This window comes from Theropithecus gelada, chromosome 9 (assembly GCF_003255815.1).
Source record: "Theropithecus gelada isolate Dixy chromosome 9, Tgel_1.0, whole genome shotgun sequence".
Classification (NCBI taxonomy): Eukaryota; Metazoa; Chordata; class Mammalia; order Primates; family Cercopithecidae; genus Theropithecus; species Theropithecus gelada.
Genome location: NC_037677.1, coordinates 118,830,614 through 118,844,423, shown reverse-complemented (window position 1 = coordinate 118,844,423; position 13,810 = coordinate 118,830,614).

Sequence of the window (13,810 nt, the reverse complement as noted above, 5' to 3'; positions counted from 1 at the left end):
TTACAGGTGTGAGTCACCGCACCCGGCCCTGAGTACAATCTTGCAGTGTCCTCAGCAACGTGGCCTGTGAAGCCCATGACCCGAACTAGGGGATGGAGAGGTGGAGGCCACATGGGTCAGGGCCACATGGGTCACCACGGGTTCATCAGAGGCCTGAACCACCACCCCAGGGATCACAGAAATCCCTAGTTACAGTAACAGGAACCCGGAGGCAGTACGGCCTATAAGACCCGATGCCAGCCTCTCCTAGGTCACATACAACCTAAAGTAAAACAGGAAAGTAGCTGTGCTGTCTCCTGTGGCTGTGATCTAGAAACTATGAAATACTCTAGAAATGGGAGGTGCCCCTGAATTTATCTCCCCCTCAGCCCTCAAATCCTGTGATTCTACCCCTCCCAACACCGTATTCTGCTTTGCAGAGAAGCTGATCACTGTGGAATGTTCTGTGAGTGACTTACCCATCTCTGCATCCCCAGAGCCCAGCAACCAAACTTGGACTTTAGAAAGTGCTCTATAAACATCTCTAGAATTGGGTAATTGGATGTACTAGACCGTAACCACCACCCTGCCTGTGCACATGCTTGAGTGCCACATGCATACATGTGCACATGTGATTATGTATGCATAGGTATGTCTGCTTCTGTGTTTGGGTATGAACACGGCCCTGGTGTTTGTACCCACCTGCCTATGTCCTCATTTGCAATTGCATCCATGTATGCATGTGTGTTAAGAGCATCTTTTGGCTGTTCTAGTAGCTTCCAGAGGTGCACTTCAGCTTAGAGCAATGTCTCTTGGTTGTGCACTGGATTTCGGGTTTGGGAGTGAGATGACAGGAGGTTTTGTGGTAGTATACAACTGATCCCAGCAACGGCCACCTGGTTGGGGAAACAGCTGATTGTCAGGTTTCTGGTGTTTAGTAGAAGCAGCAGCAGCTGGTGCTGCAGTCAGGATTTGAGGTGGGGTCCAAAGGAATCCACTGCTGCTCACCTCTCAGTGTAGCTCTTCTGGCGATCAGGAGGTAGGGCGGGACGTGTACAATAAGAAAACTGGTGGGAGAATAATGTAGGCGACAAGGGGCCGAAGACACTGGCATGTCTTGGGGAGGGGGGTTAGGAGCCCCAGTTCAGGGTCTGCCCACCATCCCTAGACCCTCAGGGCCAGCACGAGACAGGAAGCAGGCCTCTAACAGCTGCTGCAGGGGCCTCAGGAGCCAGAGGCAGAGGCTGCACTCCTGAGCCAGGTGTGGGCCTCTCTCAGGCTTGAAAAACAAACACTTGTTGTTAGTTTATTTTCCTGTTACAAATGCAGTGCATTTATAGACACAAATTCAGAGGCAAAAATTATTAACAATAAAAATCATTTGGATTCCACAACCAAATTCAGCATCATTAATAGTACATCAACATTTTGTATGTATACACACATTTTTGAAAATGCGGTCCTACTGTACTTACTCTTTAACCTGAGTTGTTCGCTAAGTGTTAGACGTTTTCGCCTGCATTTTTGTGCATGACTGTTAATGGCAACACTGTGCTTTGTTTTTGTTTTTGGTTTTGGTTTTTTTGAGATGAAGTCTCACTCTTGTCCCCCAGGCTGGAGTGCAATGGTGCAATCTCGGCTCAATGCAACTTCCACCTCCTGGGTTCAAGCATTTATCCTGCCTCAGCCTCCCCAGTAGCTGGGATTACAGGCGCCTGCCACCACACTCAGCTAATTTTTGTATTTTTAGTAGAGACGGGGTTTCACCATGGATGCTGTGCTTCTTGATGCAGAGGCAGATGGGGACTAGGGTAACCAGCCCTTTCTGCTGGACATGCGGCAGCTGGAGGTACAGCCCACTCCTCAGGCTGAGCTCCCTCCCCAGGCAGTGACAGAGGCTCATCTGGGCACCCACGCACGGGTGTGCACACACAGCTGCTGCGCACCTTCTCTCTTCCCTGACCATCATGTTGCTCTCCACTCCCCCTCAGGTCTGGTCCATGGCTTCCCTCCTAGCCCAGTGCCAAGAACGTGGGGGCGGAGACAGGCTGAACAGAAGTCTGTGTACAAACAGACAGATTTCCTCCCTCTACACTGCTCCTTCCCCTCCACCCCAAACTTTTCCCTGCTAACTGTCCCTGGAATGTAGGGCCCCATGTAAGATTTCAATTAACAAGTTTGAAAGACATTACCCTGGACCAGCTCTATATCCCACCTGCTCCATCATGGGCCAACCTAGGGATGCCCTCCAGGTATCACTTCTGGGGTGCAGTTGAGAGCGGGCTCCCTCTAGTGGCCACTCTGGGGAAGCGTCCCAGGATGCCACGCTCCCGCAGTCCCCAGGCAGAACCCTGGCCTTGGCTGAATCCATCGCTTTCTGCAGGGTCCAGCTCAAGGATCCGAGGCCTTCAGCTCACTCCTAGAGCTCTCAACACATACATCCCCCACAGATCTCCCAGGAGCTGAGCTATTGCCCAAAGTCAAAGACAGCAAATACAAATAAATGGAAATAGCCTCCAGCATGTTTCCCTGAGAGCTCTTTCCTGGTGGTGTCAGTAATGAGTCCCTTGGGCCCAGCCCATGAAGCAGCCAATGAGCTGGAAATCCGAAGAGCAAAGGTCTTCAGTGACTCAGACATCAAACCTCGCTGAGCACTGCCCTTAGCTGGAACCCCATTATGCCAAAATCGCCTATGTCACAGTTCCAGGGGGATTATGAAGGGAAATCCATCTTCTTCCTGCACACTCAGGCATGGGGAGCTCATTACCTTGCCAGAGAGCCCATTTCAGCCCACTCCATCCAGTCACCCATATGGAGAGGTGGTGGAGTACACTGAAAAGAACACCCAATTCTGACCTGGTTCTGACTGGCTAGCTGTGCGACCCTAGACACATCCTTCACCTCTATTGAGGAAAAGAGAAAATCCGGAGCTTCAGGGGACTGGAAGATGGAGATTCTGTGCCTGAGAGCCCCAGTGCACCCAGCCAGGGTACAGGCTGCTCTGGGAGTGCTGCCTCCAGACCAGCCCCTAGTGGAGGCCTTGCATGAGCCAAAAGACAGACAGAACATGGCCGGGTGCAGTGGCTCACACCTGTAATCCCAGCACTTTGGGAGGCTGAGGTGGGCAGATCGCCTGAGGTCGGGAGTTCGAGACGAGCCTGACCAACATGGAGAAACCCTGTCTCTACTGAAAATACAAAATTAGCCAGGTGTGGTGGTGAGCACCTGTAATCCCAGCTACTCAGGGGGCTGAGGCAAGAGAATCGCTTGAACCCAGGAGGTGGAGGTAATCCCAGCACTTTGGGAGACTGAGGCCGGTGGATTTCTTGAGGTCAGGGGTTCAAGACCAGCCTGGCCAACATGGTGAAACCCCGTCTCTACTAAAAATACAAAAATTAACTGGGCATGGTGACGTGCGCCTGTAATTCTAGCTACTCAGGAGACTGAGGCAGGAGAATCACTTGAACCCCGGAGGCAGAGGTTGTAGTGAGCCGAGATCATGCCATTGTACTCCAGCCCGGGTGACAGAGCCAGACTCTATCTCAAAAAGAAAGAACGAACGAACAAGATTGGGTCAGAACTGGCCATGAACTTGCTGTGGAACCTTGAGGAAGTCCTCCCCTTGGCTCTGGCGTCCAATTTTCTCATCTGCCAAAAAACAAACAACTCCTCTGCTCCATCCACTGTTGATCCTCTTTTCCAAGATGTTCTGGAGTGTGGTGATGCCAACGCAGCTGGCCCAGGGCTGCTTCATTCACTCACTTAGACAAGGCCTGAGTGTCAAGATTGTATTGGGTGCTGGAGACAAAATGGGGACAAAGAGAAGGATGTGCACTACCTTCGCAGCCTCTGATGTTATTTGCTTAAACTTGTTCTTTAATACTGGACTTACATTGCTACATAACGTTTTTGTTATGATGTTTTTAAAGTAAATTTATTTTATCAAGGAAGTAACATATTTGGTATGCTGGTTTATTTGGAATATACATTAAAATAACTACATAACTTAAAAAAGGTCATACATGAGCTGCCCCTGAAAATCACCTTCCATGCCTGGGCATCTTACTTTTGGAGGTTTAACATCGGCACTGTAAGGCTCACAGAGTAGTCAAGTCAGTGAGCTGCGGGAATTCATAGGAAAGGCAATCAACCACATTAACCTGCTTTGTCATTCTGACGCTTTGAATCTGGGGCCTTGCTCACTCTGGAGGGACTGCCCCTCCCAGGGCTAGCTATAAATAATTCCTAGAGTTAGTAAAGGACTCCTACAAGCATGCCTTTCATATACAAACCAATTAAGCTAGAGCCTATACCCCAACCACCTCCCTTATCAAGCTGTCAAACTCAGGGCCGCTATCCACTTGCCCTAATCACCCAGGGTCAAGTACTACCAGATGAGAGACAATCCCTATACCCCAGAGCCCACTGAAATTATTCAAACTCACCAATTCTAAACCTGATTACACTGCTGCCCTCATTTCTTCCCATGGGATCCACAATAAAGGCTCTTGCCCATGTTTTCCCCTTACCCCTTATGTCTCCTAACCTTACTGCTTCCTTGTGTGCCCTTGTGCCCAGTGGCGGGGTATGCCCCCTCCTCTTGAGAATTATAACAAACTATTCAAAGGCAATTATCTCCTTATCTATTGGCCTCGCCATATCTCAAACATAACAAAATAATAATAAAACCTACATTTTTAAACACTGACCCAGGCCCAAGGGTTCAAGGAGGACTCCCTGGAGAAAGTGACATAACAGAATAGAAATTAGCTGAAAGACAAAATGATGGAGATAAGGGTGAATGTCCCAGGCAGAGAGAAGAGCATGTGCTAAGCTGGAGTGGAGAAATAAGGAGCCACTGAAGGAATGGCCCATACAGTCTGACTGCAGTGCAGGGTGAGAACGGAGGAAGGAGGAAGGAAGAGGAGAAGTGGCTCAATAGCCCAGGGCTCACAGAGGCCAAGGAGTCTGAGTTTTATGTAGTCCTATCTCTTTTGATCTCCAAGTTGGTTTTTCAAATAAACCCAAAAGATAGTCCATGAACTCTCCAGATTCTGCCATTGAGAGTCCAGCCCTGAGAGCGCAGAAGCCCTGCCCGGCTGGTCACCACCAACCTGGGGAGGTACCACTGGTCCACTGACCACCCAAGGGAAACAAACAAAGATGAGGAAGAACAAGGCCACTCCAACGCATCTAACAATGTACACCCTAGGTGAGCCCCACTGCGGCTTCTATCCATTGAACAAACAGAATGCTTTCTATAGTCCACAAATGCAGTGGAGGAGTCCAGTCCAGACTTGAAGGCAGCACCACCAACTAGACTAAAGAATGGATGTAAGAACCCACCACATGTGCTTGGGAGCATCCTCACCCCTGTACCTCATCTCCCCACCACCTTCTGCTTGGAATTCCTCGTAAAGAAAACACTTCTCCAGGGATTGTAAAGGATGTGGGCCTTTCTGTCATGAAGACCTGGGATTGAATCCTGGCTGTCTCATTTCCTGATCGACCTGAGCAAGTCTTCTAACTTCTCTGAGCCTGTTTCCTTCTTGTAAAATAAAAACAGTTTTCATTCACTAGATCATTTCAAGACTAAAAAGAGATAGCATTAACCTGAGTGAGCCATTGTGGGTGCTCAAATGTTAATATCTTTCCTCCTTCCAACAATCCTTGTGCATACACACACTTTGACCCTGCCCATACACATCTCCACCCTGCTTTGTTCAATTTTTTCTAGGGAGAATATTGTGGAAAACAAAGAGGCTTTGTTCAGGATCTGGGCAAGATGGCAGAATAGGAAGCTCCTGATCTTGTTCCCCGACAAGGAAACTAACTTGACAATATATAGCTCAAAAAGCCTTTTGAGATCCCAGAAATGAGTTAAGAAGTTGTTGTACCCCCATGCAAGCTTAAAGTAAAGAATAACCACGTTGAAACAGGCAAGAAAAACCATTTCATACAAAAACAAGATAGCCCTTCCCCAAAGCCAGCACAACTTGGTGCAATCTGGAGCAAAAACCTCATGACTTCTTCACTGCGAAAGAAAAAGAAGACTGGAATGTGCACTCAACATTTCAGCTTTTTGGCACAATGCCCACAGGACTAGTTTCTGTCTCACCTTACTTGGAGCAATGATGAGGAATTGGCATATTCTGGATGCCTGGGTGTCACTGAGAACAAAAGAGAGCTCAGTGTCTTGTCGCAGTCCCACAGAACCTGCAGCACTACCAACAGACATTAGAAGGAACAAGAGCCTACAAGCTCCTAAAAATAAACCAGCAAACCTTTCTATTTGGGAAGTTATACACACAAGCCCAGAGAAGACACATCCTCAGAAAATGTTTGTGAGGTCCTCAGAATCACTGGCTGAACTGATTGGTAAAGGTTTTTCCCTGTAGGATGCTGGTCTATAAAGACTGGGAGGAGAGACTGCTGTGATTGTTGCTTTTCAAGTGAGCAAATCACAGCAAAAAATAAAATAAAAACAAAAACCCACAGCACATGAAACCGGAAAACATAATCCAATCAAATAAATAAAGCAAATCTCCAAAAACTGCCCCTAAAAAATGGAGATCTATGAGTTACCTGACAAGGAAATAAATATAATCATCTTAAAGAAGCTCAGTATGCTACAAGAGAACGAAAAGAGACAACTGAACAAAATCACAAAAATAATGTATAAACAAAACGAAAATAGCAAAGAAATAGAAACTTTAAAAAAAGCAAAATGAAATTCTGGAACTGAAGAATACAATAACTGAAATTTAAAAAAATCACTAGAGGGATTCAACAGCATACTTGATCAAACAAAAGTAAGAATCAGGGGAACTCAAAGAGATGTTATTTGAAATTATCAAGTTGGGGGGGAAAAAAGAAGCAATGAAGAAAAGTAAAGAAAATCTAAGAGACCCATGTACCACATCAAGCAGACCAATACACATATTACAAAAGCTTCGGAAAGAGAAGAGAGAAAAGGGAAGAGAGCTTATTTGAAGAAATAGTAACTGAAAACTTCACAAATCCGAGGAAGAAAATGGACATCCACATTCAAGAAGCTTACAGGATTCCAACTAGACTAAACCCAAAGAGGCTCACACAAAGATATATCAAAATCAAACTGTTAAAACTAAAAGACAAAGAAAGAATCATAGAACAACAAAAGAAAAGCAACTCATAATGTACAAGAGAGCAATTATAAGATTATCACAATTATAAGATTTCTCAGCAGAAACACTATAGGCTAGAAGGGAGTGGAATGATATATTCAAAGTGCTGAAGGAAGAAAACTGCCAACCAAGAATACTATATCTGACAAAACTTTCTCTTTTTTTCAAAAATGAAGGTGAAATAAAGATCTTCCTAGATAAACCAAAACTGAAGGGGTTCATCACAACTAGACTTGTATTACAAGAATTGCTAAGGGGAGTTTTCAAGTTAAAATGAAAAAACAATAGATAATATGAAAACTAACAAGAATAGAAAGCTCTCTAGTAAAACTAAATACATACACAAATTCAGAATCCTGTAATACGGTAATTGTTGTATAAATCACTTAATTCTTGTACAGAATTTAGAAGATAAAAAGCTTAAAAATAACTATAACTAGAAAACTATGTTATGTTGGGCATGGTGACTCATGCCTGTAAACCCAGCACTTTGGGAGGCTGAAGCAGGAGGATTGCTTGAGCCCAGGAGTTTGAGACCAGCCTGAGCAACATAGTGAGATTTCATCTCTATTTAAAAAAAAAAAAAAATTAGCCAGGCATGATGGCATGCACCTGTGGTCCCAGCTACTCAGCAGGCTGAGGTGGGAAGATCACTTGAGCCCCAGAGGTTGAGGCTGAGGTCCTCAGAATCACTGACTGAACTGATTGGTAAAGATGAGATTGTGCCACTGCATTCCAGTCTGGGTGACAGAGCTCTCCCCACTCCCCACCCCCCGCAAAAAACCAAACCTATGTTAATGGTTACAAAATATGAAAAGATATAATTTGTGATACTGAGGGCATCTAACTTGAGAAGGAGGAAGTATAATTATCTCTGTTCACAGATAACATGAACTTATATTTAGCAAACTAAAGATTCCAAAGATGCTGATATAACTAATAAATGAATTCAGTAAAGTTGCAGGCTACAAAATCAACACAAAAAAAACAGTTGCATTTCCATGCAATAACAGTGAACAATTAAATAGAAAACTAAGACAACAATCCCACCTATGATGGCATCAAAATAAACTTAACCTGGCCGGGCGCGGTGGCTCAAGCCTGTAATCCCAGCACTTTGGGAGGCCGAGACGGGCGGATCACGAGGTCAGGAGATCGAGACCATCCTGGCTAACATGGTGAAACCCCGTCTCTACTAAAAAATACAAAAAACTAGCCGGGCGCGGTGGCGGGCGCTTGTAGTCCCAGCTACTCGGGAAGGCTGAGGCAGGAGAATGGCGTAAACCCGGGAGGCGGAGCTTGCAGTGAGCTGAGATCCGGCCACTGCACTCCAGCCTGGGCTACAGAGCGAGACTCCGTCTCAAAAAAAAATAATAATAAAAATAAAAAATAAAAAAAATAAACTTAACCAAAGAGAAAGACTTGTACACTAAATACTCCAAAACATTGCTGAGAGAATTTAAAGAAGACAAAAATAAATGGAAAGAAAACCCACTTCATGGATTGGAAAACTTAATAACATTAAAAGTAACCTGCAGATTTAATGCAATCCTATCAAAATCCCAAAGGCATATTTTGCAGAAATAGAAAAAAAGAATCAGGCCAGGCGCGGTGGCTCATGCCTGTAATCCCAGCACTTTGGGAGGCCGAGGCGGGCGGATCACAAGGCCAGGAGATCGAGACCATCCTGGCTAACACGGTGAAACCCCATCTCGACTAAAAATACAAAAAATTAGCTGGGCTTGGTGGCGGGCACCTGTAGTCCCAGCTACTCAGGAGGCTGAGGCAGAATGGCGTGAACCCGGGAGGCGGAGCTTGCAGTGAGCCAAGATCGTGCCACTGCACTCTGGCCTGGGCAACAGAGCAAGGCCCTGTCTCAAAAAAAAAAAAAAAAAAAAAAAAAAGAACCTTAAAATTCATATGGGATCTCAAAGGACCCCAAGTAGCCAAAATAATATTGAGAAGGAAAAACAAAACTGGAGGCCTTACCCTTCCTGATTTCAAAGCATATTACAAAGCTATAGTAATCAAAACAGTATGGTACTAGCGTAAAGATAGACATATAGGTCAATGGAACAGAATAGAGTGTCCCAAAATAAAACTACACATATATGGTCAAATCATCTTCAACAAAAGTGCCAAGGCTACAAAATGGGGAAACAAATGGTGTTTGAAAAATTGGATATCTACATGCCAAAAATGAAGTTGGACCCTTACTTTACACTATATACAAAAATTAACTCAAAATGGATTAAAAACCTAAATATATAAAACCTGAAAACTATGAAACTCCTGGAAAAAACATAGGGAAAAATTTTTCTTTCCTTTTTTTTTTTTTTTTTTTTTTTGAGGCAGGGTCTCTGTAACTCAGGCTGGAGAACGGTGATGCGATCATAGCTCACTGCAGCCTCAAACTCCTGGATTCAAGCAATCCTACTGCTTCAGCCTCCTGAGTTGCTAGGACTACATGTGCACACCACCATACCCTGCTAATTTTAATTTTTTTTTTTTTTGTAGAGGCAAGGTTTTGCTATGTTGCTCAGGCTGGGAAAAACTTCAGGCTGGGCACAGTGGTTCATGTCTGTAATCCCAGCACTTTAGGAGGCCAAGGTGGGCAGATCATCTGAGGTCAGGAGTTCGAGACCAGCCTGGCCAACATGACAAAACTCCGTCTCTATAAAAATACAAAAATTAGCCAGGCGTGGTGGCAGGTGCCTGTAATCCCAGCTACTTGGGAAGCTGAGGCAGGAAAATTGCTTGAACCCAGGAGGAAGAGCTTGCAGTGAGCCAAGATCGTGCCACTGCACTCCAGCCTGGGTGACAAGAGTGAGACTCCAACTCAAAAAAAAAAAACCATAAAACTTCATTAAATTTGAATGGCAATAATGTCTTGGATGTGATGCCAAAAGGACAGACAACAAAATCAAGAATACACAAATGACACTACATCAAACTTTAAAACTTTTGCACTGCAAAGGAAACAACCAACAGGGTAAAAAGGTAATGCATAGTATGGCAGAAAACATTTACAAACCAATTTTTAATAAGGATATGTACCCTGATTAGAAGTTAATATTCAGAATATATAAAGAACTCCTACAACTTAACAATAATAAAACAAATAACCTGATTTTAAACTCAGCAAAGGACCTAGATAGACACTTCTCCAAAGAAATACAAATGGCCAAGCAGCATGTGAAAAGATGCTCAATAACCTGAATCATCAGGAAAATACAAATCCAAATTACAATAAGCTATCACCACACACCTGTTAGGGTGGCCACTATCAAAACAAACCAACAGAGAATAAGTGTTGGTGAGGATGTTGAAAAACTGGAATCCTTGTGCACTCTTGGTGGGGATATAAAATAGTGCAGTTGCTATGGAAAACAGTATGGAGGTTCCTCAAAAAATTAAAAATAGAACTAGCAGATGATCCAACAACCCTGCTTCTGGGTATACATCCAAAAGTACTGAAACCGTGATCTTGAAGAGATATTTACATTCTCATGTTCATTGCAGCATTATTCATAACAGCTAAGCAGTAGAAGCAACCCAAATGTCCACTGATGGATGAGTGGATATAGAAAATACAGTGTATACATACAATGGAATACTATTCAGCCTTTAAAAAGAAGGAAAGTCTGTCATATGCTTCAACATGGATGAACCTTGAGGACATTTTGTTAAGCAAAATAAAGTCAGTCTCAAAATGACAAATAATGCCTGATTCCACTTAACGTGAAGTATCTAGTGTAGTCAAACTGTTAGAAGCAGAAAGTAGAATGGTGGTTGGTGGTAGGGAGAGAAAAAGGGGGTTGTTCAATGCATAGAAAATTGTCACTTTGTAAGATGATAAAGTTCTAGAGATCTGTTGCACGATAATGTGCACTTAGGGTAAGGTACAGTAGCTCACGCCTATAATCCCACCACTTTGGGAGGCCAAGGCGGGAGGATTGCTTGAGGCCAGGAGTTTGAGACCAGCCCTGGCAACAGAGCAAGACCCTGTCTCTACAAAAAATAAAAGATTTAGCTCGGCGTTTTGGCACACACCTGTAGTCCCAGCTACTCAGGAAGCTGAAGTGGGAGGATCACTTGAGCCCAGGAGGTCGAGGTTGCAGGCAGCCCTGATGGTGCCACTGGACTCCAGAGTAGTAAAGCAAGACCCTTTCTCAAAAAAAAAAAAAAAAAAAAAAAAAATGCATGTAGTTAATCCTGTACTGTACACTTAAAAACAGTTAAGATGGTAAATTTTATGTTTAACCTTAATAAAAAAAAGAGACAATGTTAGAAGAAACAGTAATTTGAAATGTTGAAATTCACATTTCAAAAAAAAAAAAAAAAAGAGGAAGAAACCTCAGTACCTTACCAGGGCCAAGGAGTAGATGAAAGGAGCAATTACCAGCGAGCCAGGCAGTTCTTGCTGTCCCCGTCGCCTCCCTCGCCTGTCCCATGCACAGCACTGATGGCTTCTCTCTCCCAGGTCAGCAGCCTGGAATGGGGAGGTGTCTACAGGGGGATGTTCCCTGGCGTGGCCCTTGGGCCCCTCAGATCTTACACCCAAGAGGCTGAGAAAAGGAATCCCCAAGATCCCCTGGTCCCGGCCCTGCCGTCCTCAGTGCCCACCCCCGTCTTTCCTAGCTCCCTCTCCACTCATATCCACTCCCTGTCCTCACAAGGTAATCTTCGTATCACAGCTAAGCTACCTTTAATTTGAGAGCCCCGAGGAAATGCTGAGCCAGGAAAAAAAAAGTTAGAAGCTCAAGATTTCAGCTGACTTAGCAAACCAAAGTTCCTAAGAATGCTGAGAATCCCAAAGCTGCTGGGGCACGGCGGGGAGGGGGAAGCCTCGAATGGGGTCAGGTGCCTGCCCTTGAGTTCCCACTCAGCAAAGCAAAATAATATAAACAGTTCTCAGCTGCCATCCCGAGGGTGAACACGTGCATGAGAGAAAATAAGTGCGGGGGCGGAAAAGCGACTCATTTGAGCCCATGTGGGTCTTGGGGCCAGACACACCTCACAATGGCCTTGAGGTTAAGTTGGAATCCTCACCGTGGGCCCAGAGACAGTGTGACCTATCCCGGTCACAGTTAGAAGGTGGCAGAACTGAGATGCTGCAGCCCAGTGCTTCACCAGGGGCTGGTGCAGCCTCTGCGGTGAGCTTTCCTCTCCACCTTCCAGTCCGATCACCCATGGGGGAGTGGCGAAGAGAGCGCAGTCATCACCCCAGCCCTCTCTCGTGGGTGCCTCCCCCATCTCATATCCCTGCGCACCTTGACACAGCTCTTTAGGGTTTCAAAAGAGAAGCCAGTTGAATAGAAACACACTGCTTAGGGCCCACTGCAAAGCGTGCTAACAAGACGGGTGAGCTGATGCACGCCACTTCCTGGAGCATCCCAGGAACGGAGCCGCAGCCTGGTGATGCTGGGGCAGCGAGGCAGCCAAGCATGGAGGTGGGCCTGAGGCCAAGCCTGGGATTCTGGGATTTAGTTTTCCATTCGCTTGTGTGGGCTATAATTGCACACAGTGCAAACTTGATCCAACCTCCACGTCTCCAACCACAAAGGCACCTACGTGCAGCCCCTGGGTAGGAGGAGGACTGAGGCAAACCCCCTCTCCCGATGGAGGAATCTTTCTATAGCTTGGCCCCTGCCCCCAGGACATGAGGCAGGCCTGGCCAAACTCCTCGGGGCCAAGAGAGCTGGCCTACTTCTCCAGAGTCCCAGGCCACAAAGACCCTTACCACTTCTTTGCCAAGTCCCTATAATCTTCATTGTCATGATCATCTCCACCACTGATTAAGCTTTACCATGTGCCCAGCAGCTGCGATCATCTTCTCTAACCTTCTTAGTAGTTGCACAGAATGGGCATTGTCAGACCCATGACATAGGTCTCCAGCTACAGGAATGATCCATTATATTCTGGGACCACTCGCTTCTCAGCCTGAGTTACTCTTATCCAGAGAGACATAAGCTCTGTTAAGACACGATTCTGCAGGGGAATTGACTGCTTCCCTGAGTTGATCTGCTCTGGGCACTGTAATTTTGATGGCAGGCAGGGTCTGTTCAGTTCAGACACTTACCTGTAACAGCAAATAGAAATGTTCTTTCACTGGAGGCTTTGTAGACAGCACAACAAATTAGTTGAGAACAAGTGTAATCACAGCACGGAGGGAAAACAATAAACATTTTCTCATAGTTATACTATTTACTCCAACCACTATTCTGGATGTCTCTTCCCTCCTCCTCGCTAAGCTGGGCTGACAGGCAGAAAGAGCGCAGCCCAAGGGCTGGATCACACACCCCAAAATGTACAGACTACTGAGAGGGGAGGGAAAGGGCCATCTATCAGTACAACCTTAGAGGAAGGCTATTTGGCAACGAGCTTCCCAAACTTTAAAAATGTGCAAACCCTTTGAGAAAGAGAAAAGCAGCCCCTGGCATCCAGGGGCTGACCTGGCACTCATGGCTGGGCTGAGGCCGTAAACCATTTCACAACACATCAGCACCAGACAGGCCACTTGGACTGCAGTGAATTAAAAAACAAAAACCAGCCCACTCCGCAAATGTCTGCAGCCACACTGGACATCATCCAAACCACAAAAAAGGACCAACTCTCTCTCAATTCTGGCTAATATGCATGACTGTTGCTTCTCTACCGCTTGC